The sequence below is a fragment of the Peromyscus leucopus genome, chromosome 4, assembly GCF_004664715.2.
Source record: "Peromyscus leucopus breed LL Stock chromosome 4, UCI_PerLeu_2.1, whole genome shotgun sequence".
NCBI lineage: Eukaryota > Metazoa > Chordata > Mammalia > Rodentia > Cricetidae > Peromyscus > Peromyscus leucopus.
In genome coordinates, this window is record NC_051066.1 from 69248599 (window position 1) to 69272892 (window position 24294).

The 24294-nt window shown below is 53.3% G+C and overlaps 1 protein-coding gene across 2 annotated transcripts in view; it reads right to left on the minus strand.

Moving 5' to 3' along the window:
* Cd82 (CD82 molecule) overlaps positions 1-18343 on the minus strand; it is a 45609-nt gene extending 27266 nt beyond the window's left edge. The window contains exon 1 of one of the 2 annotated variants that reach the window (XM_037205031.1): positions 18184-18343. The gene's annotated coding sequence lies outside the window, so the exon portion shown is untranslated. The remainder of the gene's footprint in view (positions 1-18183) is intronic. The other variant, XM_028878995.2, reaches the window with a different exon arrangement.
* Positions 18344-24294: the final 5951 nt, after the last annotated feature.

Genomic DNA, 24294 nt, shown 5'->3' on the forward strand with positions numbered 1-24294 from the left:
GCTGAAAAGGCCACACGGGCCACCTCCTACCAGCTACGTGGCCTGGGACCACTGCCTTGCTTCTGCTGTACCTTTCCCACCAGTGAAAGGAGAAGAATAGTGGGTCCCCGTGAAGCCCGGAGGAGCCAGGTGAGGGACTGGTACGCAGTGTCAAATTCAATGGCAATGACATTTGAAGTTGGAAAGCAGTCAGAAACCATCAGAAGCCTGTTGCGGCCTCTGATGTGCCCCCACCCTGCAAGCTTCTGCCCAGTGGTCCTGGCCTGCTCTGAAGCAAGAGTGGGGTGGCTCCCCTGAGGAGGGAGATCTCTGTCATCCCCATGGCAAAGGGCCTGCTCCCAGCCACAAGGGGCTGGCCTCTGAGGCCCTGCAGGATGGGAAGTCTGGTAGCCATGTCCGGTGAGTGGCCTGCTCACACATGGCAGAACGTGGAGGGAAAAAACTGCCTGGCTTCAGGGCTTTGGAGACCACCTGGCCCAGCCTGGCCCCGCAGGCTGGTGTCTGGCACAGGTCTCCAGCCTCTGGACTTTGCCCTGATCATTCACTGGAGGAGGCTGGCCATGGTGACTGTGTGTGTATGGACCTGTGTGTTGTAATTGGCTGTGACAGCTGACTTGGGGATTACTGGCTTTTTGACCTCTCACTATCTTATTTTCCAATCTCTGGTTGAACTTTCAGTTGTTGCTGTTGTTAAAACGAGAACGGGGAAACAAACACCTGTTGCTCTGGCAACAGAAGCATGGGGCCATAAGACAGCCTGGGAGTTTGGGTTCCCCGGAAGACCTCTTGGGAATCCTGCTCTGCTTCCTAGCTGCTGTGTGACCTAGCATAGGAGAGTTACCAAACCTCTCTGAGCCCTAATGGGCCTCACCTCTAGCAGAGGGGTGCTTGTGGGCCCCTGAAGCAGTGGGAGCCTGAACACAAGTGGCTGTCTCCCCCTAGTATCCCACATGTTTACTCACAGGATTCCAAAGTCCAGTCACATGACCCCATGAGCCAGATCGACAGGTTCCCACTCTCTGCCACCTAAACACTGTAGCCAGGAGATGACAAGCTTCAGCCTGTCATCTGCTATCACCCACAACTTCTCATTGAAGCTCCATAACAAGCGTCTAGATAAAGCACTGTCCCCATTCTGCAGCTAGAGAAATTGAGGCTCAGAGGTGCAGTGACCTGCCTAAGGCCACCCAGTGACTAAGGCAGCATTCCTTCCTTACCTGATGCTAGGTAATGAGTTGGTGGAGGCCCCACCCAACCCTCCTCACCCCGTCTTCCACCAGACCCCTTCTATCCTGACCAAGCTCCTGAGGTGTGACTCTTGGCTTCCAGTGAAGGAAGGAGACCAGATCCTCCAATCCTGGCCAGGATGTCCCTTCAATTTGGCCACTGAGGCCTATAGAGGTGGCCCTTCTTGATTTTGCTCTGAAACCTGAGCAATGTGACTGGAGGGCCCTTGACTGAAGAAAAGGCCACCTTGGAAGGAAATAGGGAACAGGGGAGCACAGACCCCGGAGCCAGCCTCCTCACCTAGCCCACGCACTGAAGGCACAAGCTGAACCAGGGCCCCTGACCTCCCCAGTGTGCTGGGTTCTGTGGCTCCCACACTCAGATGCACTGTGCTAGGAATGGCCCAGACACCCCAGTTCAGTCTCCACTTCCCAGTGAAGAGATGAGGCCCAGAGAGAGCACTTTTGAGGAAATGCATGTTGAGGATCTGGGGGGCTAGTTAAAGTGGCCAGTGCTCTGGGCTGCTTTATATTCTGATGAGGAGAAGTGTCCACATTTGTTCATCACACTGGGATATACAAATAGAGCTGGGCTTGGTCTGAAGTGTCCCGCCCATGGCTCTGCCCTTGGAGGCAAAACAAATGACCATCTCAATCTAACTGTTCCTCATTTGGAAGGTCAGAGAGGAAGGTCTGAGGAACACTTATAGACTTCAGGCCAGGCTATTCAGAAATCTCAGATCTCACATTCTAGGGCCTCATGTCATGACCTAGGTGCCCAGGAGATTTCTACCTTATAAGGTAGAAGCAGCTACCTTTTAAGACCCTCTCCTCTCCCCAGTAAACCAGGTCATAGTGTGGACTCTGAGTTGACAGAGACTTAATTATAATCTCATTACTCAGAGCTATGTGACCTTTGACAAGGAGCTTTCCCACTCTGGGCTTAGCACGGTCTGTAAAATGGACTGTCATGGATGTCCAGGAAGAAGCCAGCCCTGACTTGCAGACATCTGAAGCCTCGTGAACTCTAGGAGGTCGTTAGCCAAGTAGTGAGTGTCCTCTCCTCACACAGCAAGAGGGTATGCATGAAGATGCCCCTTGAGAGGTGGGACAGGCCTGGGGCTCCAGAAGACTGGCCCAGAAAGGTCAAGGTCACTAAGTCCTTGAAATGAAGTCTGGCAGAGGGCAGAGTGGAGGACAAAGGGAATGTGCTCACTGCCCAAGTCACCATATCCAATTCCCAAACCTCAGCAGGACCACCGGGGCTCAGGAGGGAGCGGGCAACATTTGCCCTGGTCACACAGGGATAGTGGCCGAGCTCAGCTGGGCCCTCAGGACTCTAACTCCGCAGCCCAAGGCCCTGCACATTTTATGATAAGAAGGGACCGTCCTGAAGTCAGGGATGACATGGGTAACTGGCCCCCGAGCCCCTAGAGCCTGAGCAGATGGGAGTGCTGTCCAGTATCTTCAAGGTCAGTGGCACAACACTTCACAGCTCCTGCCTGCCCTGTCCCAGGCAGCTGGACAGAGCTGACCCACGGGGCCTGCTCAAAGCCCAGCGTAAGGCTCAGAGGTAAAGGGCTCAGGGACCCAAAGGCCACTCGGGGACCCCAAGTGACTTCCATCCTGAGCCACTGCAGTTCGCCAAGATCCCACCGTGGGCTAGCCTCGATCTGGACACACAACACAGGAGCTCACAAGACAATGAAGCACCAAGTAACACTCCGTGACAAAGACCCAGCTGTCCTGCTGCTCGGAGGGACAGCTGGGTCGTGGGAACAGTCCACAGTACTAAGTAACCACAAGTGACCACAGGTCACAGTACTAGGTGACTGCTGTTATCCTTGATGGAGAAACTTGTTGTCTCCTACTCTCCACGCCCGTGACACAGTTGGCAGACTGTTATCCCGAGATGTGATCCGGATCCCCCTGTGCTAACCAGGTGGGACAGGCCTGGGGCTCCAGAAGACTGGCCCAAACAGGTCAAGGTCACTAAGTCCTTGAAATGAAGTCTGGCAGAGGGCAGAGTGGAGGACAGAGGGAATGTGCTCACTGCCCAAGTCACCATACCCAATTCCCAAACCTCAGCAGGACCACCGGGGCCAGGAGGGAGAGGGCAACACTTGTTTCACGGCCAGCAGAAACAGTTTTGCACGATAAGGAGCTGATGGACCCTAACCAAGGTTATCTTGCTTGTTACTCAGGCAGTTTTATAGTTCAGACACCAGACCTAACCAGCAACAGACAACCTACAACGGACCTTGTGAGGTCTGGGGAAGAGACTCGCTCACCCACCCATATGATGGGCAAACTCTGGGCCAGGGCCAGGGTTCCTAAAACAGAGCCTGGGTGTGGGCCCCGAGTGGGTGATTAGGGACAGGGAGGGGACTGTAATCAGGGATCCCACATGGCAGCAGGCAGCAGGCTCTGGCAGCTCCACTGTAACCTCCCCAGGCTGAGCTCGGGACAGAGGAGGGGTATGGCTGCAAGGCTGCTTCCTGCAGGCAGCCCTCCCAGAGGCCTCCTGCCATCTCCACAAGTGTTCAGACAGGCTCACACTCTGCTCCTTCGGCCCCTTCCCAAGTGCTGCTCTCTCTCTCTCTCTCTCTCTCTCTCTCTCTCTCTCTCTCTCTCTCTCTCTCTCTCTCTCTCTCTGTGTGTGTGTGTGTGTGTGTGTGTGCGTGTGTCTCCCCCGCACCTTTCTGTCTCTCTCTCTCTCATAGATAGGTCCTCATGATCTGAGCCCTGTCTTCAAACTCACTCTGCAGTCAGGGAGGACCTTGAACTTCTGACCCTCCTGCCTTCATTTCCTGAGTGCTGGGGTTTCAGGCATATATGAGGTCAGGGACTGTACCAAGACTCCATGCACACTATGCAAATGCTACCAACTGAGCCACGTCCCCAGCCCCTGAGACTTACTTTCCTGAACCTCTGCTTCCACCCCTGAAAATGGCCAGACTTCCTGCTTCCCCTGGTTGCAGGTTTAGGAGGTGTCTGGCCTGTTTGGTGGGGACACCGGGGTGAGACAGCATCACACCCAGAGGAACCCACACTCCCCTGGGGCGAACACAGAAAGCCGAGGTAGAGGCAGATGTACAACTCAGAGAGCATCTTTCTGACATCTAGCTCCAAGCACTGGCCAGGCTGGGAAGAGAGGAGACCATAGCCCTCTCTCCCGTCTCCCCCTCTGTGGCTCCTGTGCCTCTGCCCGCAGCTCCTCGGAGCCTTCCTGCCTCCTTGTCTCTGGGACCACCTCTCCAGCAACCACAGAGCCCATGAACACCCAGGATCGACAGCCACCTCACCGAGTATATAGCTCGGACGTTAGCCTCATCAGCTCTCTGCGGGGTGGGCACCAGGCTCTAAGGAGGGGCTGGTTCCACAACGAGCACCAGGGCTGCACCCTCAGGAGGCCTGGCTGAGGGCTGTGTCACCCTCTGCCTCCCCAGAGGGCCCTGACCACCGACACAGCACAGGCGCTCAGCCGTCAAAGCAGGAAAGCATCCACGGAGGAGGCCAGCGCGTTCTGTACTTTTCCACCAGGACCCCGTGGGCTCTTGGGGTCTGTGCGGCTGCTGAGGAGCCACGGCCAGGAGACTTCTCAAGGGTGGCTGTAGGATCAGCCAGGATGGCTGGGACACAGACGCTCTGCTCAGAGAAGTATAGAGGATCATGGGAAGTCATGATGGGGAACGAAAAATGTGAGGGGTGAAAAGAGGCAGAGGAGTGTGAGGAGGGGAGAATGGGAGAGGAAGAGGGAGGGAGAATAAGACGCTAGAAGACAGACAGATATCCAGGTGACAGGAGCCTCCTCTTTCAGACCTCACGTACTCTCTGGTCCCGACAGGTATGCTTGAGGAATGTGCTCAGAGGGAAAGTATGCAAACCTCAGGCCCTATCAGGCCCCACTGGCCACCAGGAGTCAGACCCCCCAGGTCCCTAGCAACTCCAGATGCTGATGAGTCCACTCATACCTTGTCTTGTAACCAGGGCCCTGTGCTCCCTTGGGGCTCCTAAGGACACTGTGTCCCTCTGGCTCTGCTTCTCCTCTCTCTCCCCCATGAGCTACCATCAGCTACCACCTCCACCAGCTTGTTCTCAGTCCAGGCCATACCCCCCTCCAGACTCCTGAGCAGTCCCCTGGGCTAGTCTTTAATGCCAGATGGGGTACAGAGGAGCTTGGAGCCTAGCCACCTCCCATACCCAAAGTAAGGGGAGACAAACAGGGAGTAGGAAGGTTACTGGGGGTAGGGAAAATTAAGACAGAGTCTTGTTATATAGCACAGGCTAGCCCCAGACTTGCGCCAATCCTCACGCCTCAGCCTTCTAGGTGCTGGGATTGGAAGCCTGTGTCACCACGTGGTCTGGGAGAAGGGACTCAGTGTCGGTCGGCAGCAGAAAAGCCACAGCCACACCAGGTCCCAACGAGCCCATGGACTCTCTTCTCTCCGCCATCAGGGCTCCGGGGATGCAAAAAGGACAGAAACCAGCTGGACCAGTTCTTCACTTCGTTACTTGTGGTCGCCAATCTCAGTACGCCAATGTGTGACACCCCCTACCACAGCCCCTTAAAGCCGGTGGGAATCCCAGCCCTCCACCCTTACACTCAATACTTGACACTCCTCTCCCTCCTCCCAGGACCACTACTTCCCTCCCCTCTCTTGGCAGATAGTAGGCCAAGCCTCTGGGATGCAGATCCTGAGGGTGATGGGGTGAAGGTGGTGGGTCCTGGCTGTGGGCCTAGGGAAGGCCTCTTCGAGGGTGGCCATGCTCACTCCTGCTGTAGGCAGTAGGAAGTCTTGGCAGCTCAGGGACCAGTGTACTGATGACTAGCATGAATAACTAGTAGATGTAGGGTGGGGAGTTACTGGCATTTCCAGAGAGCTGGGACAACCCGGGGGGGTGGTTAGTGTTTTTCCCTGAATGCCTGCAAGTCACCCGAGGGAAAAGCATCCTTTTCCTTAAAAGACAAGTGATAACTCCAGGTCTTCAAGACCTGAGGACCACAGGTCTGAAGCTGATAGTCCCTGAAACACACAGACCCAAACACTGAGTCCCCGGCCTCTGCAAGGGCCTGGTCCCACATTTGTTCTAACTCTGTGCTCAGGCCTAGTTAGGGAGGCCACTCAGGCTAACCACGCTAGCCAGGCTAGTCGTGTCACCAGCTACATAGACCATGAGATTACGAGTTTATGTCCCCATGCCTGGCTGGGATATCATAGCAATACCAGGTCCCAAGCCTGTGGACTTTCCTCGGCCTTCAGGGCCCTGGGGAGGAGAAACAGGAACCAGTTGAACCAGTTTCTTGGTCAGAGGACCAAGTTCTCCTCCAGGGAGGATGGTGGCCTAGAAGGAGGACAAGAGATGGCAGACATTCAGGCAGGGCAGTAGACCCCAACATCCTGATGTGTGAAAGTCTGCAAAATACCGTTTTGAGGACATATGGGTTCTAGGAAAAAAGCCAGGGGCAGAGTGTGCCTAGGATCCCACTCCCACCTCCACACCTATCTGGGCTTTTACATTCCAGGGCTGGAGACAGTCCGGACCATCACCTTTCCTCCACATGGGCTCCAGACTTGGTCCTTCATGGGGTCTTGCGCCCCTCACACCAGGGCCCACCAGTTCAATGTGGAGCACTGGGTTCTCCGGGGCTGAGCAGAGAGGGCCCAGAGTCCTCCCTTCAGAAGGCAGTGTGGTGATACCAAACGGGATTGACAGCCACGTTCTCCTGAGCTGTGGGATCTGGGCAGCTTGCTCAGCACCCTGTCACTGTGAGAACAGACTAAGTAACATCCCTCTCCCTGCCTGATTCCCAGGGCACTGGAGGGCCGGAGAGTGTGTGTGAGAAACCGTCCATGGCCAACAGCTATAAAGCACAAGGTATCATTATGAGAAAGGGGGAGTGGGTGCCCCAGGAAGGAGTGTGGGATTGGAATGCCCAGCCCTGCCCCTTTCGGTTGGCAACCTAGCAGGCACTTCTAATCTCATCCCTCAATTTCTTTCTGAGAAATGGGCACGGATGACCTCTACTTGGGAGGCTGACCTGGTTCAAGAATTAATTCTCTGCGAACAGCCCCAGGCAGGCCTGGCTCGCACTAGAGGCTCACAGAAGCCACAAAGCATCCTCCTCCCTCTGTGGCACGTGACAGGCAGAGCCCAGGCTGAGGGAAAGTTTCTGGCTTCCGGGAGCACATACTGGCTGGGGAACAGGAGACGTGGACTTAGATCACGTTACTGAGGATCAGTCAGTGGGGAAGCAGAACAAGGCTCTGCCTTAGGAACGGCACAGCACGGAGACTCAGCTCCCTGAGGAGTCTCCCCGGGAAGGCACAGTGCTAGAGAAGGTATGGAAGGTATGGCAGCTACCCTGCCCACAGGAAAAAGCCAAGGCAGGTGAGGGTGAGGGGCACAGCAGGGTCAAAGTTGGCTGGAAGCCAGCCTTCAAGAGTCTCGTGCCCTCACACCCAGGCCCCACTGGTCAGTGCAGAGCCTTGGGTTCTCTGGGGCTGAGGAGAGAGGGGGGATGTGCCAGAGCCTCAGGTTCTCCTTTCAGTAAAATGGGGGTTCTCCTGTGTGTAAACTTCCCCGTTCACACAGCATCCATATGGAGAAGGGACGGGAGGGCAGTCACCAAGCCTCACTGGGCGAGCCTCTATTGACAGGACACAAGCCCCACCTCCACCCACATCCATTCCGCTAGGCTGCCTTCACTAAGGGACGCCCTGCAGGACCTCCTGCGAGGGACGGTGTGTTAGAAATGGTTTGTCAGGTGGTAGAGCAATTGCCTAGCACGTGCAAGCCTCCAGGTTCAGTCCTCAGTGTGGAAAGGGAGAAAGAAAAGACAGAAATGCACATTCTGGGCCCAGCAAGAAAGTTCAGAGGGGGAAGGCCTTTGAGGCCAGGCCTGAAAACATAAGTTCAATTTTCCCAGGTTCCATGTGATGGAAGGAGAGAACGGATTCCCACAATGTGTCCTCTGACCTACCCCCACCCCCTCCACCAGCCCTCATACACATACTAAAATAAATAGATAGATGGATGGATGGATGAGTGGGTGGATGAGTGGGTGGGTGGGTAGGTGGGTGGGTGGATGGATGAATGGAATAAAAAATGAAATGCACACTCGCAGGCCATGTCACACCCTAGTGGGACAAAGTTTTCCTAAGCTTTCTAATGACTGGCATGCACACCAGAGTGTGAGAGCCACAGCACCTGTCATGACCCACCTCCCACTCCTGAGATGTCCTATCCGGGGCTCGTCTCCTGGAGCCCTGGTTTCCAGAAGGCTACTAGGAAGAAGGAGTCACTGCAGGGACGGGCCATTAAATAGTAAAGTGACCCCATGGCCAGTTAATGATACCACAGGCTCCAAGGGAGGAGGGTCCAAAGTCACACCAAAGAGAGACCTAGCTGCCTCTTGCTGTTTCCTGTCTCTTCCAAACACAATAAACTCCCCTGTACACACTGCCCTTCCTGTGATCTTGAACCCAGAGACCACCTAACCCAAAAGCTACCTTGAGGAATTTACTCCTCATTCTGGAGGTCAGAAGGCCTGAGCACAAAATACAGTAAGGACACGGTGACCACTTGAGCCACATGGGTCATCATGAAATATTCAAATGGGCAGGCGGATGCTTAACAGAGGGAACGCACCTCCTCTTCCCGGAGTTGGGAGTTGGGCTGTGGGGTCATGTGGCAAACTCCTCCCTAGGCCATGGCAAACCCAGGCTCAGGCTCACAGGAAGCCACTCTGATGGCACAACCCCAATCTAGGGGTGTGAACACTTCTTTTATGGTTTGTTTTTAAAAGCCAAAACACCAAATTGTTCACCATGGTTATCTCTGAGTAATTATTTCCTTTAAGTATATGGTTCTGTGTACTGTAATTTTTTCCAAAGAATCTCTCTTCAATAATTAGAAAGTTTTTCTTTTTTTTTCCATTTGGTTCATATGGAAACAAAGATTCTTTGGTCACTGTTGTTTTGGGACATATATGTGTGTATGTTGTGCCTGTGTGTAAGTGTGTTCCCTTGTATATGGGTACACGTGTGGAAGTCTGAGGTTGAAATCTGGTGTGTTGTGCCTGTGTTTAAGTGTGTTCCCTTGTATATGGGCACACGTGTGGAAGCCTGAGGTTGAAGTCTGGTGTCTTCCTGTGATTCCTCTCTACTTTATTTACTGAGATGGCTTCTCATTGAACCTGGAGCTCCCCAATTCCAGCTAGTCTACCCAGACAACTTTTCCAGGGATTCCCTGTCTCTGTCTCCAAGTGCTGAGGTTACAGGCACCTTTGCCTGGCTTTTAGATGGGTTCTTGGAGTCCTCACACTTACAGGACACGTGTGTTACCCACTAAGGCATCTCCTCAGCCCACAAGGTTGTTTTGCTTTGTTTTTTAAGTCTATGCAATCACCCCTGCTCCGTTTTAATGTTATTTGGGTCCTCTCAACTTTATACCAGCAACACCCAACTCCAGGCTGAACTTATTCAGTCGAGTCCCCAGCTGATCCTTGGCTCTTCAGGCAGCAAGTTCCTTCACCCCAGCTCAGGGCTGCCTGGCTCGGCTCTCATTTGCCACGTCATCACACTTACCAGCTCCTTGCTTTAAGAGGGTGGGCTCTTCCTGTCACTAAATATTCCCTCATCTACCCTCCCTGCAAGCCAAGGGTGAGAAAGGGCCACAGGCAGGCTGGGTGTGGTGGTGCACACCTTTAATCCCAGCACCTGGGAGGCAGATGCAAGTGGATCTCGGTGAATTTGAGGCCAGCCTGGTCTACATAGTGAGTTCCAGGACAGCCAGGGCTATGAAGAGAAACCCTGTTTCAATCAATCAACCAACCAGTCAGTCAGTCAGTCAATCAATCAATCAATCAATCATCAATCAATCAATCTGGCTAAGCCAGGAGTCCCAGTGTCTGGAAGAATCCCATCAAGATGTACGGAGCTCCCCAAAGTTCTCTGCTTACAACGTACACAAAGCTTGAGAACAAGGCACCACGCTAAACTGTCTCCAGGAAAAGAAAGGCCTGCTGCCTGGGGATCTTCTGGACAGACTAGAGTAGAACACACATCCTCCTTGTGCTGGCCACTCTACGTGCACACATGGACGCGCGCACGCACATACACAGAGGCCAGAGGTCAGAGAGGTGGATGGTCTACATGACAGAGCATGACTCGAAGCCTAGACACCCACTCACTCATTATATGACTTCAAAGACATCAGTCCTCTTCCAATGCGTCCACCGAGTTTCTGTGCCCTCTATAAACAGGGCTGCCCTCCACTCCCCTGCAGAGGCACACTAATAATCCATCTCCTCAGACAGAGAGTTTGGTTTTCTCCATATAGATGTGCAACTGCTAACTGTTGTGACTAGCAACAGGTGGTGAACATGTACTGAGTGCTTACTACACACCGGAAGTGCTTCGTGTATGTGTGTGTGTGTGTGTGTGTGTTGTGTGTGTGTGAACACACACTCCTCTCTACACTTGTTTCACCGTGGAGGGACCCCCATTGAATATACACTGCTAGCCTTGCCCCCAGCCCCGCCCTTCTTCAGTTCCTGCCCCAGATCCAAGGGTAGCTTATCTGATGGGCTCCTCTAGGAGACACACTGGGCTGGCTAGGCCAGGCTCCCTCACCCCCCACCCGGCACAGAGCCAGGTTGTCTGCAGACAGCTGCCATCTTGGTGTTGTCTGCTCCTGCCACCTGGTTCTGCAGCGAGGCAGGCTCCTGCCAAGTGCCACCTTTATCCAAACAAGTGACTCCACCGGTTCCAGAACAGACAGTATGCCCAGATCTAAAGTCGTGTCCTATCTTAGCCTTTCACATATGGTAAGCTCGCCTAGCCCTCATTCAGTGCCCTGGCATAACTTTATTAGCCCCATCTCCATTTCACAGCATGTTGAGGCCCAGAGAAGCAATTAAGCTGTCCTCGTAAGCTGCTGGGGACAAGCTCTGTGAACCTAGCTCTCGGGTGGGTCACACCTATGCTACCTGTGATAGTCTCACCCATATCTGGTGTTGGTTGCCCAAGCAGGCTGTGGCCCAGGCACTCCCTGGGAGTTGCCTGGGCCTTGACAAGCTGATATGTTCTTCAAACCAACACTCCACCCCTCCTCTGAAAACACAGAATTGATTAACAACCAAAAAACTCAATGTGACCTCAAGTTTACACAATCTATTTTTCTTCAAATATGTGTCTTTTGTAACTTTGTTGTGTGTGTTGATTTTTTTTTAAAAACTGAATATCAAAATAAGTTGGGTTTCTGGCATAAAGTTAAAATAAGGAAACTTTAAAAGGTAATAAATTGTCTCAAATCTGCATATTTGGATATGGTAATGTGCATATATATTTACTTGGGGTGTTTATTTAGTCACTTATTATGTGTATGAGTGTTTTGCCTATGTGTATCAAAATGCACTGTGTGTGTATGGTACCCACGGAGGCCAGAAGAGGAAGTCAGATCCCCTTGGAACTGGAGTTATGGACAGGTGAGAGCCACCATGTGGGTGCTGGGAACTGAACCCAGGTCCTCTGCAATAGCAGTAGAGTTCTCTTAACTGCTGAGACAGCTCTCTAGTCCCATTCTTCTTTTTGTTGTTGTTACATTTATTTATTCATTCAGTGTGTGTGTGTGTGTGTGTGTGTGTGTGTGTGTGTGTGTGTGTAGGCACACATGTAGAGGTCAAAGGACAACTTTAGGAGTCAGTTTTCTCTTTCTGCCATATGGTTCCTGGGGCTCGAACTCATGTCCTCAAGCTTGGAAGTAAGGGCCCTTGCAGGCTGAGCCACCCCTCATCCCACTGTGCATATTAAGAGGTCTTTAACTGCACCTTGATTGGTGAGGAGTCATGGGGAGCAGCCGCGACCCTTCTGTGCCCCCAGAGCCTCCTGGCAGCCGCTGAGAGCTGACCATTCCCACCTTCCTCCCGGGCTGGCTCACCCAGATGTCCTCTCCCTGGGAAAGGCCCTGCTCTGCCCACAGTGGCCGCACATGTGCCTGGATGACAGAAGCCTCAGAGAGCAGCTGCAGGATTGACAGTTTCAGCTCTGCAGTCTGGGAAGGGCAGGGACTTGTCTGAGGTTTCACAACAGGTCTTCAGGACAAGCTGGAGTATGAACCCAACTGCCTGGTCTTTAGATTCAAGGCTCTAGTCTCCCAAGGACTTAAACCTGCTTCCTGTCAACAACAGTGGCCAGAAGCAGCTTGTATGGAGACAGCACCCAGGAGCCCAGCACTGTCAGAAATCTTTCACAAACATTAGCTCCTAGGTCACTGTCAAAGAGCATGAAGTGAGCACAGCTGTCCCTTGGCGTCTGTAAAGGACACCAAATCTGGGGATGCTCAGAGTCCCTTACGGACAACAGTGTAATGTCTGGGTAACCTGAGTACATCCAGCACGCCTGACGCCCTCTCTGGTTGTCACACTGTGTCATTAGGAGCTAATGACAGCCCCACCAAGCCTGCCCACACGACAGTTTCCCCCCAAAGGCCCTAGGTCCACAGCTCACTGGCTGGGCAGATGGAAGCCCCTACCTGTGGGATGGCTAATCCTAGCTGCCAAGGTGACAGGCTCGAGATCACCTAGGAGGCCAGCCTCTGGGCATGCCTGGGAGGGATTATCTAGATTAGGGTGACTGAGGTGGGAAGATGCACCAATCCATAGCCCGGGGCTTCAGACTGCATGAAATGGAGAAGGCTCACTGAACACTCACTTTCTGACTGCAGATACAATGTGACCAGCTGCTCAAGCCCCTCCCCTCACAGTGTGCCCACCATAGCAGACTGTCTTCCTTCAAACTGCAAGCCAAAATACACCCCACCCCATGCCGCTTTAAGTTGCTGTTTATCCAGAATTCTCTCATAGCAATGAGAAAAAAATGAATGCTCTGTGGACAACCTGTGGCTGTCCCCTTCACAGGTACCGACACTGGTACTAGGGGACACAGACGCTTGCCCAAGATCACTCTCCACTGGTGACAGCAGCGGTGGCAGACATCCTGGAAGTTTGATTCCAGAGTCTCTGACCCTGCCTAGGGTCCCTGTATTCCCCCGGGGGCCCAGGAAGCCTTTAGAGCATATGCTGCCTGAAGTAAGGAAATCAGGCAGAGGCCCACTCCCTGCCCCAGGTTCCTCAAGAGTCCCATGGCACAGCCAGGATCTGAACCCAGGCCCTAATGTCCAACCTCCAGCACTCTGTCCAGCGTCTCATCAGCCCTGAGAGCACAGGCCCAGAATGCTGAGCTACGACTCCTAGCTGATCAAGGAGAATTGGACTGGGCCCCAAAAGGCACAGATGCTGCAGCACAGGCCAAGAAGTCAGGGTGGGGTAGCACTTCCCAAACTGCCCAGGTGGTCTGTGGATGATGCCTGGCCTGGGCATCCTGGAGGGCACCTCTCCCGTCGCCAGCCCGAGCCCCACATGCAGAAGCTCTATCTGCTGCCAGCTGCTGCCCGGAAGGTGCCTCTGGCCGAGTAAGGGTTCACTAAGGGCTACAGAGGTCCCTCACTAGGCTAGGACTGAGGAAGTTGGCTGTTCCCCTCTCTGTAGAGGAAAGGCCAGGCTTCATAGGGAAGCGGAAGCCCTGTCTGAAACCATGGAAGCCTGCAGCCACCCTCCTTCCCGGTGCAGGTTGTAGGCCCTACTTCCTGAAGGTGCGACTGCTCAGAGTCACCAAGGACCTCATATGGAGCTGAGTCCTACTGAAGTCCCGCCCCAAGACAACCCTTTATTCAGCTAGACGTCATTTTCTGAGTGTCTACTGTGGGTCAAGATACATAAATGGACAGGGTAGTCCCTGCCCAGGAGGCCTCCGTATGCCACAAACCAGCAGGACCAAAGGGAAGTTAAGTCATGGGAGATCCAGGCAGAAGAGCCTGGGAGCACCCAACACTTAGAAATGACTAGTGTCTTGGGGCACCCCATTATGCAGAGAGAGGAACAGAAGGCCGAGGAGGAAGGCACATTGAGAAACGCGTCTGGTGGAGCTGGAACGGACCAGCCACGTGCAGACCCTAACCACAGCTCTCAGCAGTTCGCCCTGCCCTGTGCCAGGGATAAAATGCTGTTTCCCATGCAAGTGTTTGGGGTGTCCTCACCCCATCCCACGAAGCCATAACCACCACTATCATCATCTCCCTGGTTCAGAAACTGAGGCTCAGATACAGTGACAGAGCTAGGAAACGGAGCTCCCGAGTGCAATGCCGGGGGCCACATGGCATACTCTGAGCTCGAGTCTCCCTTCTTCCCGTCAGGCAGAACGGAGGGAACATTACAGGAGGCATTCATTGCTCAGCCCACGGCAGTGAGGCTGGGGTGTGCATGCGTGTGCCACCTGAAAACCCAGTAAGGGCTGGCCGGTGGCAGGGCCTGGGAGGGATGGCCAGGGAGGACTCATCTACGTCCACCCTGGACAAACAGGAGGGCTAGCCTCGTCACCTCTGCTCCTCGCAGCTGCTTCTGCGTGCTTTGCCCTGTGTGTGTGTCAGCTGCTGACAGGAAACCCACTGTGGTGCCGGGGGAATCCCAGGATGAGTCAGGAGTAAGTCACTGGACAGACCCCAGCTGGACCCTGCAGGGCACTGGCTTTAGGGCTGACTCCTCAGCAGGACAGCATCAGCAGCTGAGGGGACGGGAAGAACGCATCTGGACCACTGGGCCCTGTTTACCTCTGGGCTTCCCCTCCAGGCTTCTCAGACCCAGGCTGGCCCTTTCCTGCTGAGATGAAACAGGTCACCTCCCCCAACCCCATCCTGTCCCACAGAAGGGTCCAGGCCAAGCAGCCTGGGTTCTACCCACCCTTCCCACCAGCTGCCTCTTGCAGAGCCAAATTCTGACTGTTTGATGCTACTGATTGTATCACGGCTCCAAGCCAGCTTCCCACAGGGCAGAGGAAGTGGGCATAATGGTTCGGAGCAGCGGCCAAGGCTAAGGTCTCAAGGCAGGAGAGCCTGCAGGCTCCAGACATTTGAAACCCAAAGCAGTGTTCAGGGCCTGGGCTGCTGGGTTAGGTGCCAGTGTCTTGGGACAGTCCCCTCCGTCCAGTGAGGATCAGACCTTGTTTGGTCCTCAAGTGAAAGAGTTGGGTCCCCAAGGTGGAGGGAGTTGCCAGCCATTGGGAACTTCCTCTTCTAAAATAAGGGGATGCCCCTGCATGTCAAACTTTAGCCCCAGGGAACCAAAAGCCATCCTTGTGGGAAACTTGAGCCCAGACGACCGCTGACCTCTCAATCCTGCCTTCTCTGGGCTGAACAGGGAAGCCTGGGTACTTTTCCCACCCATCCTGAACAGATAGATACCCACTGCTAGGGGCACAGGCTCCCCACTCAGCCCAGACTTCACTTCTTCATGGGTGAACGCAGGGCTTTCTGGGGCTGCCACCCTATCACTCAACAGCATTCATCCTCCCTGTGACTATCACCCACTTAATGCAATCACCTTCATGAGCCCCGACTGGGCCCCAAGGGCAGGCACAGCTGGATTCTTCCCATATCACTCTTGGCTGGCTGTCTTTTCTAGCCTGTGGTCTCCTTCAACCAAAAGTCCCCTAGACTTGTTAGTCCTCTGCGCCTCCCCCCCCCACCCCCATATCTAGGTATCTAGCACACACAGTGTCAAACCTTGCATCACTCTTCCTCCACCTCACCCCACCCCACCCCCAGCTCTAAACCCTTCAGTGGTTCTTCTCACTTTCTATGATCCAAGCCTAAGCTTTTCCATTGTCATTTAAAGCCCTTCTGGAGCTCATCCTACCTACTAGCCCTGCTTTTCATACCCTGAAAGCTCAGTTGTAGCCAGACCAGTGTTTCCCAACCAGCGTTTCCTTTGTGCGGGTCAAATGAGACCATAGGAAACGCAAGACATTTACATTATGATTCATAACAGTAACAAAATTACAGTTATGAAGTGGCAATGAAAATCATTTTATGGTGGGGGGGGGTCACCACAACATGAAGAGCTGTATTCAAGGGTCGAAGCGTTAACCACTGAGCTAGAAACTCAACTCAGCCATTTACAAGAGCTCGCTCAACAGGCTGACCTTGCCTCTGAGATGGTCTTCTGTCCGAGACGCCTTCCGCCCTAACTTTCCAGTCCCTAAGGCTCCAAAGCCCCCCCCCCCCCGTTGTCCTTGCTTTGAACATCTTGTGTCACATTCCCTGATCCAAGCCCCTTCCCAGATGCTCAGCAGCCCAAGGGCGAGGGCGTCATGTCACAGAATGGGAGTGGTGGTGAAGGGGACCCCCACACACCAGGCATGGTTCTACCACGGCTGCTCCCTCCTCACTGTAGCAAATTCTCATCTAATGCCACGGAGATGCTGACATCCGTGGAGCAGGGAGTGTGTAGGCCCAAGCTCAATGAGGACTGGGGAGTTCAGGCAGAAAGTCCAAGTCACTCCCATTCCTGCTACCGGCCATGGTTCTCCAGAGTCTCCCGACAGACTTCACACACACACACACACACACACACACACACACACACACACACACACACACAGAGTCTCCTCCACATGGCCCGGCCTTCAGCCTGGCTTTCCAGTATACTTTCTATCTGACTCCACAACATGGGCTCATCTCCCCCCAAGATGCAGGGCCTCACGTGTAGTACTTTCCCTGTCTTCTGTGCCAACCCCTGCTCACACAGACCGTCCGCTCACCCTGCCCCAAACGGAGCCTCCAGTCACTAGAGCCTCAGAGACCCCTGAGACGTCCCCTGAATTGACCCAGGCTGTGAGAGAGTCTCTCCAGGAGGGAAATGGGATGGGGAGTCTCACAGCACCTCAGGAGGAGGGCAATGCCAGGTCCATGTGAGGATTCATGTCTCCATCCTCCAGCTCTGTCTCGTGTGCAGTACCCATCAACCCCGAGCACTGTTATGAACTCAGGCACTGTCTAGTCCAGGTAACATACTTTCTGACTCACAACAGGATGACGGTGGCTGGTGGCTGTTTCTGACTCTGGTGAGGTCAAGGGTGGGACAACTGCAGCTACCCACCAGCCCTCCAAACCAAGCCAAACCCCAAAGACAGGCAACATACCACCTGCCCACTGACATCACAGGAGGCTTCTCGGCACCCAATGTCTTGTTAGGCGTTGTACACACAGCTTCACTTAGTTCTTGTTACTACTGTTAGGTCACTGTCCCCCAAGTCACAGGCAAAGAAAGTAAAGTTTGAAGGGGGAATGGAATCCAAGTCGGCTGAGTCCCAAAGCCTAAATCCTTGACACAGCCAGGACCCGGGACCCAGGACCCCCACCACCATTAGGACTGGAGCCCCTCAGCACAGATACCTAATCCTGGGCATAGCAGGGAGCTCCAGGGCTTGGCTAGATTCTAAGTAGGTTTCCTAGGGTTGCCCCTTCTCTTCATTCACCCCCAAAGAGAGTTACTCCTTCTGCCAACCCTCCGGGGGGCCTCTCCCACCTGCTCACCTGGAAAAGTCTGGCTAGGTTTCCACTTCTGAGCTCAGTGGAGCGCTCAGAAGTTGGAAGGAGGGAAAGAATGTTAATTGCCTTGCTTTGGGGTCCCTGCCTGGGACTCGATAACCCAGAGTGACGTATCAAGTGGTTTTTCTCTCGGTGGCATTTTGCAGCTGAGGTCTAGCTACGCGGGTGGCCTTCTGTACCACAGTGCCCGTCACCTGCTAGCCCTCACCTTCCGGGGTTCTGGTGAGAAAAGGGCACTCCGGGAGCACGGAGCTCACCTCAATCAACTTCCTCCTTCTGGAACCCGAGGAGCTCAGGGCTGGGGGCAGGGACCGGCCCAGCGCCACACGGCTGCTGTCTGGTGCAGCCAGAACTAGGGAGTTCGGACTCGGAGGCTGAGAAAGGATCTTTCTCAGTCCGCTCTGGGTCTTGTTACCTGTTGCCAAGCGGGCCCTGAAGTCTGCAGAAGTTCAGGGGAAGCTAAGTTTGCTTCCGATTGTCCCGCCCCCTCCCCCATGCCCCGCTTTACCTGCTGTCTCGGTCCTGGCTACACGCTGAAAGTCCGGCTTCTTCAGCTGGCGCCCCAGTCCGCGTCTGACTGCGCAGCTTGGCTCAGTGCTTCCACTCTGCCCTGCCACCCCCTCCCGGAGTCAGTCCAGAAGCTCAACGGCCTCGTCCGGCCACGCCACGCCCCCCCGAGACCACGCCCTCGACACGCCCCTTATAAGCCTCCTCTCCCAGCCCGGGGGAAGGTAGCACCAGGCTCCGCCTATCACAACCTCCTGGTCCAATCAAACGGTCACACCCCTTGGCACACCCCTGAGCTGCCCTTTGCCAACCCTCCAGCTCCGCCTCCGGCCCGGCAGCCTGGCTCCAAGCAGAGCTCGTCCCTGCCCACTACAGCCTGGAGGTGAGGCCGTGGGCGGGCCTTCTTCAGAGGATGAAGCCCGCCTAGGACCCCAGTCTCTGCCTTGTTTTCTGTGCCCTTCCAGCCTCTAACAGCCCTGCCTAACGGTCCTCCCCCCTGAGGTCTCCCTCACGCTTCCCAGTTCCCTCCTAGGCTGCTGGCGAGCCTCCTAAGCCCTTCGTTCTCTGCCTCCATCACTTTCTCTAGGGGCTTACTCCTGGGCCTCCAACTGGGAGGCTCCGCCCCTCCCCGGGGGTTCTCTGCTCCGCCCTGATCTTGTTCCCCCTGGCAACCCCTGCTCAGGGCTGCAGGCCTGGGGCCCCACGCTGGCATTCTAGGACTGGCGTATCCTGGTGCAACCCGGGAATGGCGTGGGAGCGTTCGCGTTCCAAGACTAGGCCTCCTTGTGGAGGCGGTTCAGACCCAAGCACTTTCTGAAAATACTAACAGCTACCAGTGTTTGAATCCTTGCTCAGAGACAGGCTGATTAGTCAAGAGTTGTGAAAGCCATGATCCTTGAGTTCTACTACCCCTGGGCTACTTTCCTTGCGCCCATTTTACAGATGCACAACCCAAGCTTTAGAAAGGGGAAGTCGTGGGCTAGAGTCCAACAGCGTAGTTGTTTGTGAACCATTCCCACGTCTCCAGTCACAAACTTTGGCTTGTCCCAGCTTGCCTGGATTCTGGCCCTTGAAGAAGTGGCCCAGGCCAGCAAGCTGCTGGTACAGCAGGCAGATGAGGGTGTGGCCCGAGAGGGCTGAAGGCCTGAATCCTCCGTGACTGGCTTCTCCCTTTAGAAGGTGGGCTGCCAAAGATCTCCAGATGTCTGCACACCCTACCCTGCATGTCCAGACTGTGGACCAGCCTCGGGCAGATTACCAGGTTAATGATCAGAGCCCTTAACCTGTGAGCTGACAAAGCTCTTTCAGCTGCACCGTATTATCTCACTGGCATCTCACGGCAAGTCGCTGTGGGGAGGGTATGAATGAGCCTGCTTTACAGGAACCCAGAGGGTAGGGAGCACTAGATGCCTCGTGGTTCTCCAGGCTCTGTCCTCACCCCAGAAGCCCTCCAACTTGTTAGGGGCATGTTTGGGGTTTGACACATCCCAGAACAGAGTGAGAAACTGCTATGGTTGGTTTTCACAAGGTTTCCAGGTGATTCTGAGTCAGCCTTGAGTTTGAGAGCCACTATTGGAAATAGATGAACACCTCAGGGTGGGTTGAGACTCACAGAACCTAGGTAGACCTGGCAGCTGCGTAACCCAGGGCAAAATAAAGCACTTAGAATGCACCTTTAAGAAGGACTAACAGCCAGGTAAGGCGGCTCACATCTATCCCAGCACTCAAGAGGTAGAGTCAGAAGGATCAGGAGTTTGAGGCCAGCCTTGGCCACACACAACATTTTTCTGGAAAAAAAATGAAAGAAAAAAAAAGATTAATAACAAAAATATTAATGCCAATTCTGAGGGTGGCCATTGGAAATAAGACTTTATTTTTGGTGTTTGCTTTTTTGAGACAGGGTCTCATGCAGCCCAGGCTGTCCTCAAATTCTGATCCTCCTCCTCCAGCTTCCTGAGTGCTATGCTTAAGAACACTGCTCCTGGCTTGGAGATGAGGAGAGATGCTCTTCACCGAGAGTTCAGCCTGGAGTGTTGTGGTGGTATTGTGTTCCCCAAAATATTGTGTACCTAAAAATTATCTGGTCAAGAACAGACAGCCACTAAATACAAAGGCTAGAAAATGGTGCACTCACACTTTAATCTAGCATTCCAGAGATAGAAATCCCTCTGGACTCTGTGAGTTCAAGACATTAAATAGCCAAGCATGGTGACACACACCTTTAATCCAAAAAGCCAGCCTTTAATCCCAGAGTGGTGGTAGAAAGCAAAAGATATATAAGGTGAGACCAAAACTAGAAGATTGGCTGGAAGCATTCAGGCTTCCAGCAGCAGTTCAGCTAAGACCCATTCAGGATGAGGACTCAGAGGCCTCCAGTCTGAGGAGACAAGACCAGATGAGGATCCGGCGAGGTGAGATAGCTGTGGCTTGTTCTTCTCTCTGATTCCAGCATGGACCCCAATAACTCGCCTCGGGTTTGATTTTATTAATAAGAACTTTTAAGATTCATGCTACAGAGTGTGGACTAAGGCAGGTATGGTGGTATAAGCTGAAGTCCCAGTACGTGGGAGGTAAAGGCAGGAACATCAGGAGTTCAAGGTCATCCAGGCTGTCTCCAAAAATGGGTAATGAATTAATCACACAATTTATACACTACGTTTAGGAAACCAGTTAGAGATGGCTCATGGGTTAAGAACGCTTGCTGCTCTTCCAGGGGACCGGAGTTTGGTCCCAGTACCTAAGTTGAGACAGTTACAATAGCATGTAACTCCAGCTCCTACCAATCCCAAACACTCTTCTGGCTTCTGAGGTCGTTGTATATGTGGCATACACACACACACACAGCCCATGTAAATAAATAAATAAAAATAAGCTCAGGGAACATGGACTGTCCTTTTCCCAGACGACAACCCTTTATTCCATAGGATGCCATGATCTCGACAAGCTCCCAGACACCGTGACTGGTGCTGGTGCAGGGCCACGGTGAGAGATCAGGTCTGCTGCTGCTGCGTCCTGGGCTGGGTGCTAAATCTTGACCCTGTTCAGCCTTTGCCAGGTGGCCGTAGATTACCCTCCCCTCCCACCCGGCTTGGGTCTGCCTTGGTCTTTGTGATGTCTGTGACGGTGACTCACAGATGGCTGTTGTGTGACAAAACTGTTACTGGGGGACACACCGTACACAACAACTCACCCCAGATAGGGAGCCCATGACAGATCCACAGTGTGGATGCCACCAAAGTCCAACTTGGTGAAGCAATGAGTTTTATTGGGGTCACTTGCAGAAGCATAAATGACCCATAGGCAGCTGCCATCCCCAAAGCCCACCCCAGCATGGGTGACAGCGCACAAAGCCGGGAACCTGGAGCACACTGCACAGCCTGTAGGCAGCTCAACAGGTTGGAGAGTGTCCCTTCCAGGTGATTCAGTTGGGCTAAACCTCTTCCAGTCTGATTTTTGTTGTTGTTGTTGTTGTTTGTTTTGTTTTGTTTTGGTCTGAATCTTCTCTGTAGTTTAGCTTATCTGAAACGCTTCTTCACAGCTTTATTGCTTACTCTGGGAGGGAGGGGCCTCGTGAATCTGGTCAGTTTCAGGAACTTCCTGAAGCTATTTTTGAGATGTTCACCGTCCTGCTGAAGGAGCTTCTCTGCAAGAGGAGCTGTTTCAATCTCAGGAAAATGTAACACAAAACTGGTAAAAGTCCTGGGTCCGGTCAGCCCCTCCCTAGCCCAGATAAGTCCCTCCTCCACCCAGATTGCCCCTCCTATTTTAGTCCTGTTGGTACACACTTCCTGTTCTGGCCACTCCAGATTGGAGATGGGGGCTGCTGTGGGAAACAGAGAAGGAGGCAAGCAGCTTCTGAAATGTCTGCCACACAAGGCCCCAATCTTTTGCAGTCCTGCTGAAGTTTTCCCCAAAGGCATTCACAGCCTGGGGCCCTGGTGCTGTTGTCCAGGCCTCGTTTAGCACAGGAAGCCCAAATTCAGAGTGCAGTTGAGGTGTGCTTCCTCAGGCCTTGAGCGGTTGACAGACCATACAACAAAGGGTCCCCTTCCTGCCTTCACCATCATCTTCATAACCTCCAGTAAGACCGTGCTCGACTTTAGACTTCCTGGATTCTGCATCTCCATGTAGGCATAAGAATGGGTGAGGAGGTCAGCTTGACTCCAGATCTGGGCCACCCACCTGCTTCTCTTCTTGTCCCCATTTCCATCTGGTGTCAGACTGTACAGGATTCGGTTATGAGGATACTCTAGCCCATCTGTCCAAACTCTTTCCACAGCCACTGTCTCCTGGGGTTGCATACCTGTGACGGGGCCAGTTATCTGGGGATAGAGGAGTTAGGAGGTTTGGGTCACCCTTGAGGCTGTATGTGTACCAGCTGGACAGAGATCCCGATGTTTCCACACTGAGACACCGTCAGGATGATCCGGTAGACGCAGGTGCTCCTCATGTCTGGTGTCTAGGTCCTCGTCTCCTAGAACTCATACACAGTGTCTGGAACCCTAAGGGGTAGTCCTGGGTGTATACAGACACAGCTACTCATTTGCTGGAATAGATAGATGTCCCAGAATTGTTCCTGCCTTCTCATCTAGACTTACCTGGGGTATTTTGTCAAAAAGACAACAGAACTTCTGGTGAAAGACTCCATCTGGTATGAAATTCTTAGGCCATTCCAGAAGTGAAGCCAATAGTTCTGGAGGTGAGAAGAGGCACTCTAGAAAGCTTAGCAGAAGAGTTCAAATGGCCAATTGGAGGGTGTGGGGTAGTGACTAGCCTTTTAAAGAAATGTGGTCATAGGGTTCCCAGACCACAGAAGATTCCACTTCTTCCCCAGGTGGCAGAGGGGCCGAGCAACAGAAGACCCGAAGTCATGAGCAAGAGCGTAGGCATTGTAGGCATCAGGTTCTTTTGGTGCCTGGTTCCAGCAAAGACTCCAAAACTTCTGCACAGCTCAGATGGAGAGGAAGAAAGGTTGTCTCCCGTTGTTACTGTATTCATCCATTTTGTATTACTGTAAACAAATTACCTGAGTCCAGAAGACTTATAAAGAAATCTGACTTGAAACACGTTCTTCAGGGCAAGGTGCACATATGATGTATGTTGTTGACAGGGTTTCCACTAGCCCAGGGCTTCACAGTGTAGGACAGAAATGCACTTGTGTGTTGTCATGGTCAGTGTTCTGTTGCTGTGAAGTGACACCACAACCATGGCTGCTTTTACAAAGGAAAACATTTAATTGGGGCTGGCTTACAGTTTCAGAGGGTTAGTCCATTATCAACATGGCCCATAGCATGAAGACACACAGGCAGACATGATGCTGGAGAAGTAGCTGAGAGTTCTACATCTGGATCCACAGGCAGAAGGAAGAGAGAGACACTGGGACCTGCTTGGGCTTTTGAAACCTCAAAGTGACCCCCAGTAACACACTTCCCCCAACAAGGCTGTACCTACTCGACAAGGCCACACCTCCTAATCCTTCTCAAGCAGTCCACTTTCCTGAGGACCAAGCATTCCAATCTATGAGCCTCTGGAGGCCATTCTTAGTCACACCACCACAGTGCACTTACCTCTGTAATCCTGGTATTTGGTACTCGGGAAGTGGGAACAGAAGCATCAGGAGTTCAAAGTCAGCCTCAAGAAAGGTGGGAAGGGGAAGAGAGGAGACAAGGAAAGAAGGGAATGAGGGAGGGAGGGAGGGAGGGAGGGAGGGAGGGGACAGTCACAATGTGTAGTACAGTCCTCCGCTCCCCAGGGCCCTCAGTTTGGCTTCCTCATAGCAAGACTTAAGTTCTGCAGAACAATCTAGGGACGAGGAAGGTGCATGCGGCGTCTTGTGACCCCGCCTTGGAAGTAAGGTGTGTCTTCCTTTTCAGCTCACAATGGAGCTCAGAAAGGACCACCCTGTTCAGAGGGAGGAAATGGCTCAGCCTCCTCTGAGAAGGTGGGGATCTAGGATAGTCGCTGGCATGGCAGAAGCGGCTGCAGGCTTCAAATGGGTCCTCAGCGAGGTGGGGTAGAATTTCCTTTGACGAGAACTGGGAATCTAAATTAAATTGAGTTAAAGCAAGAACAATCTTCCTTTCAGAATTCTCTGGACAGAGGAAGCCCCTCC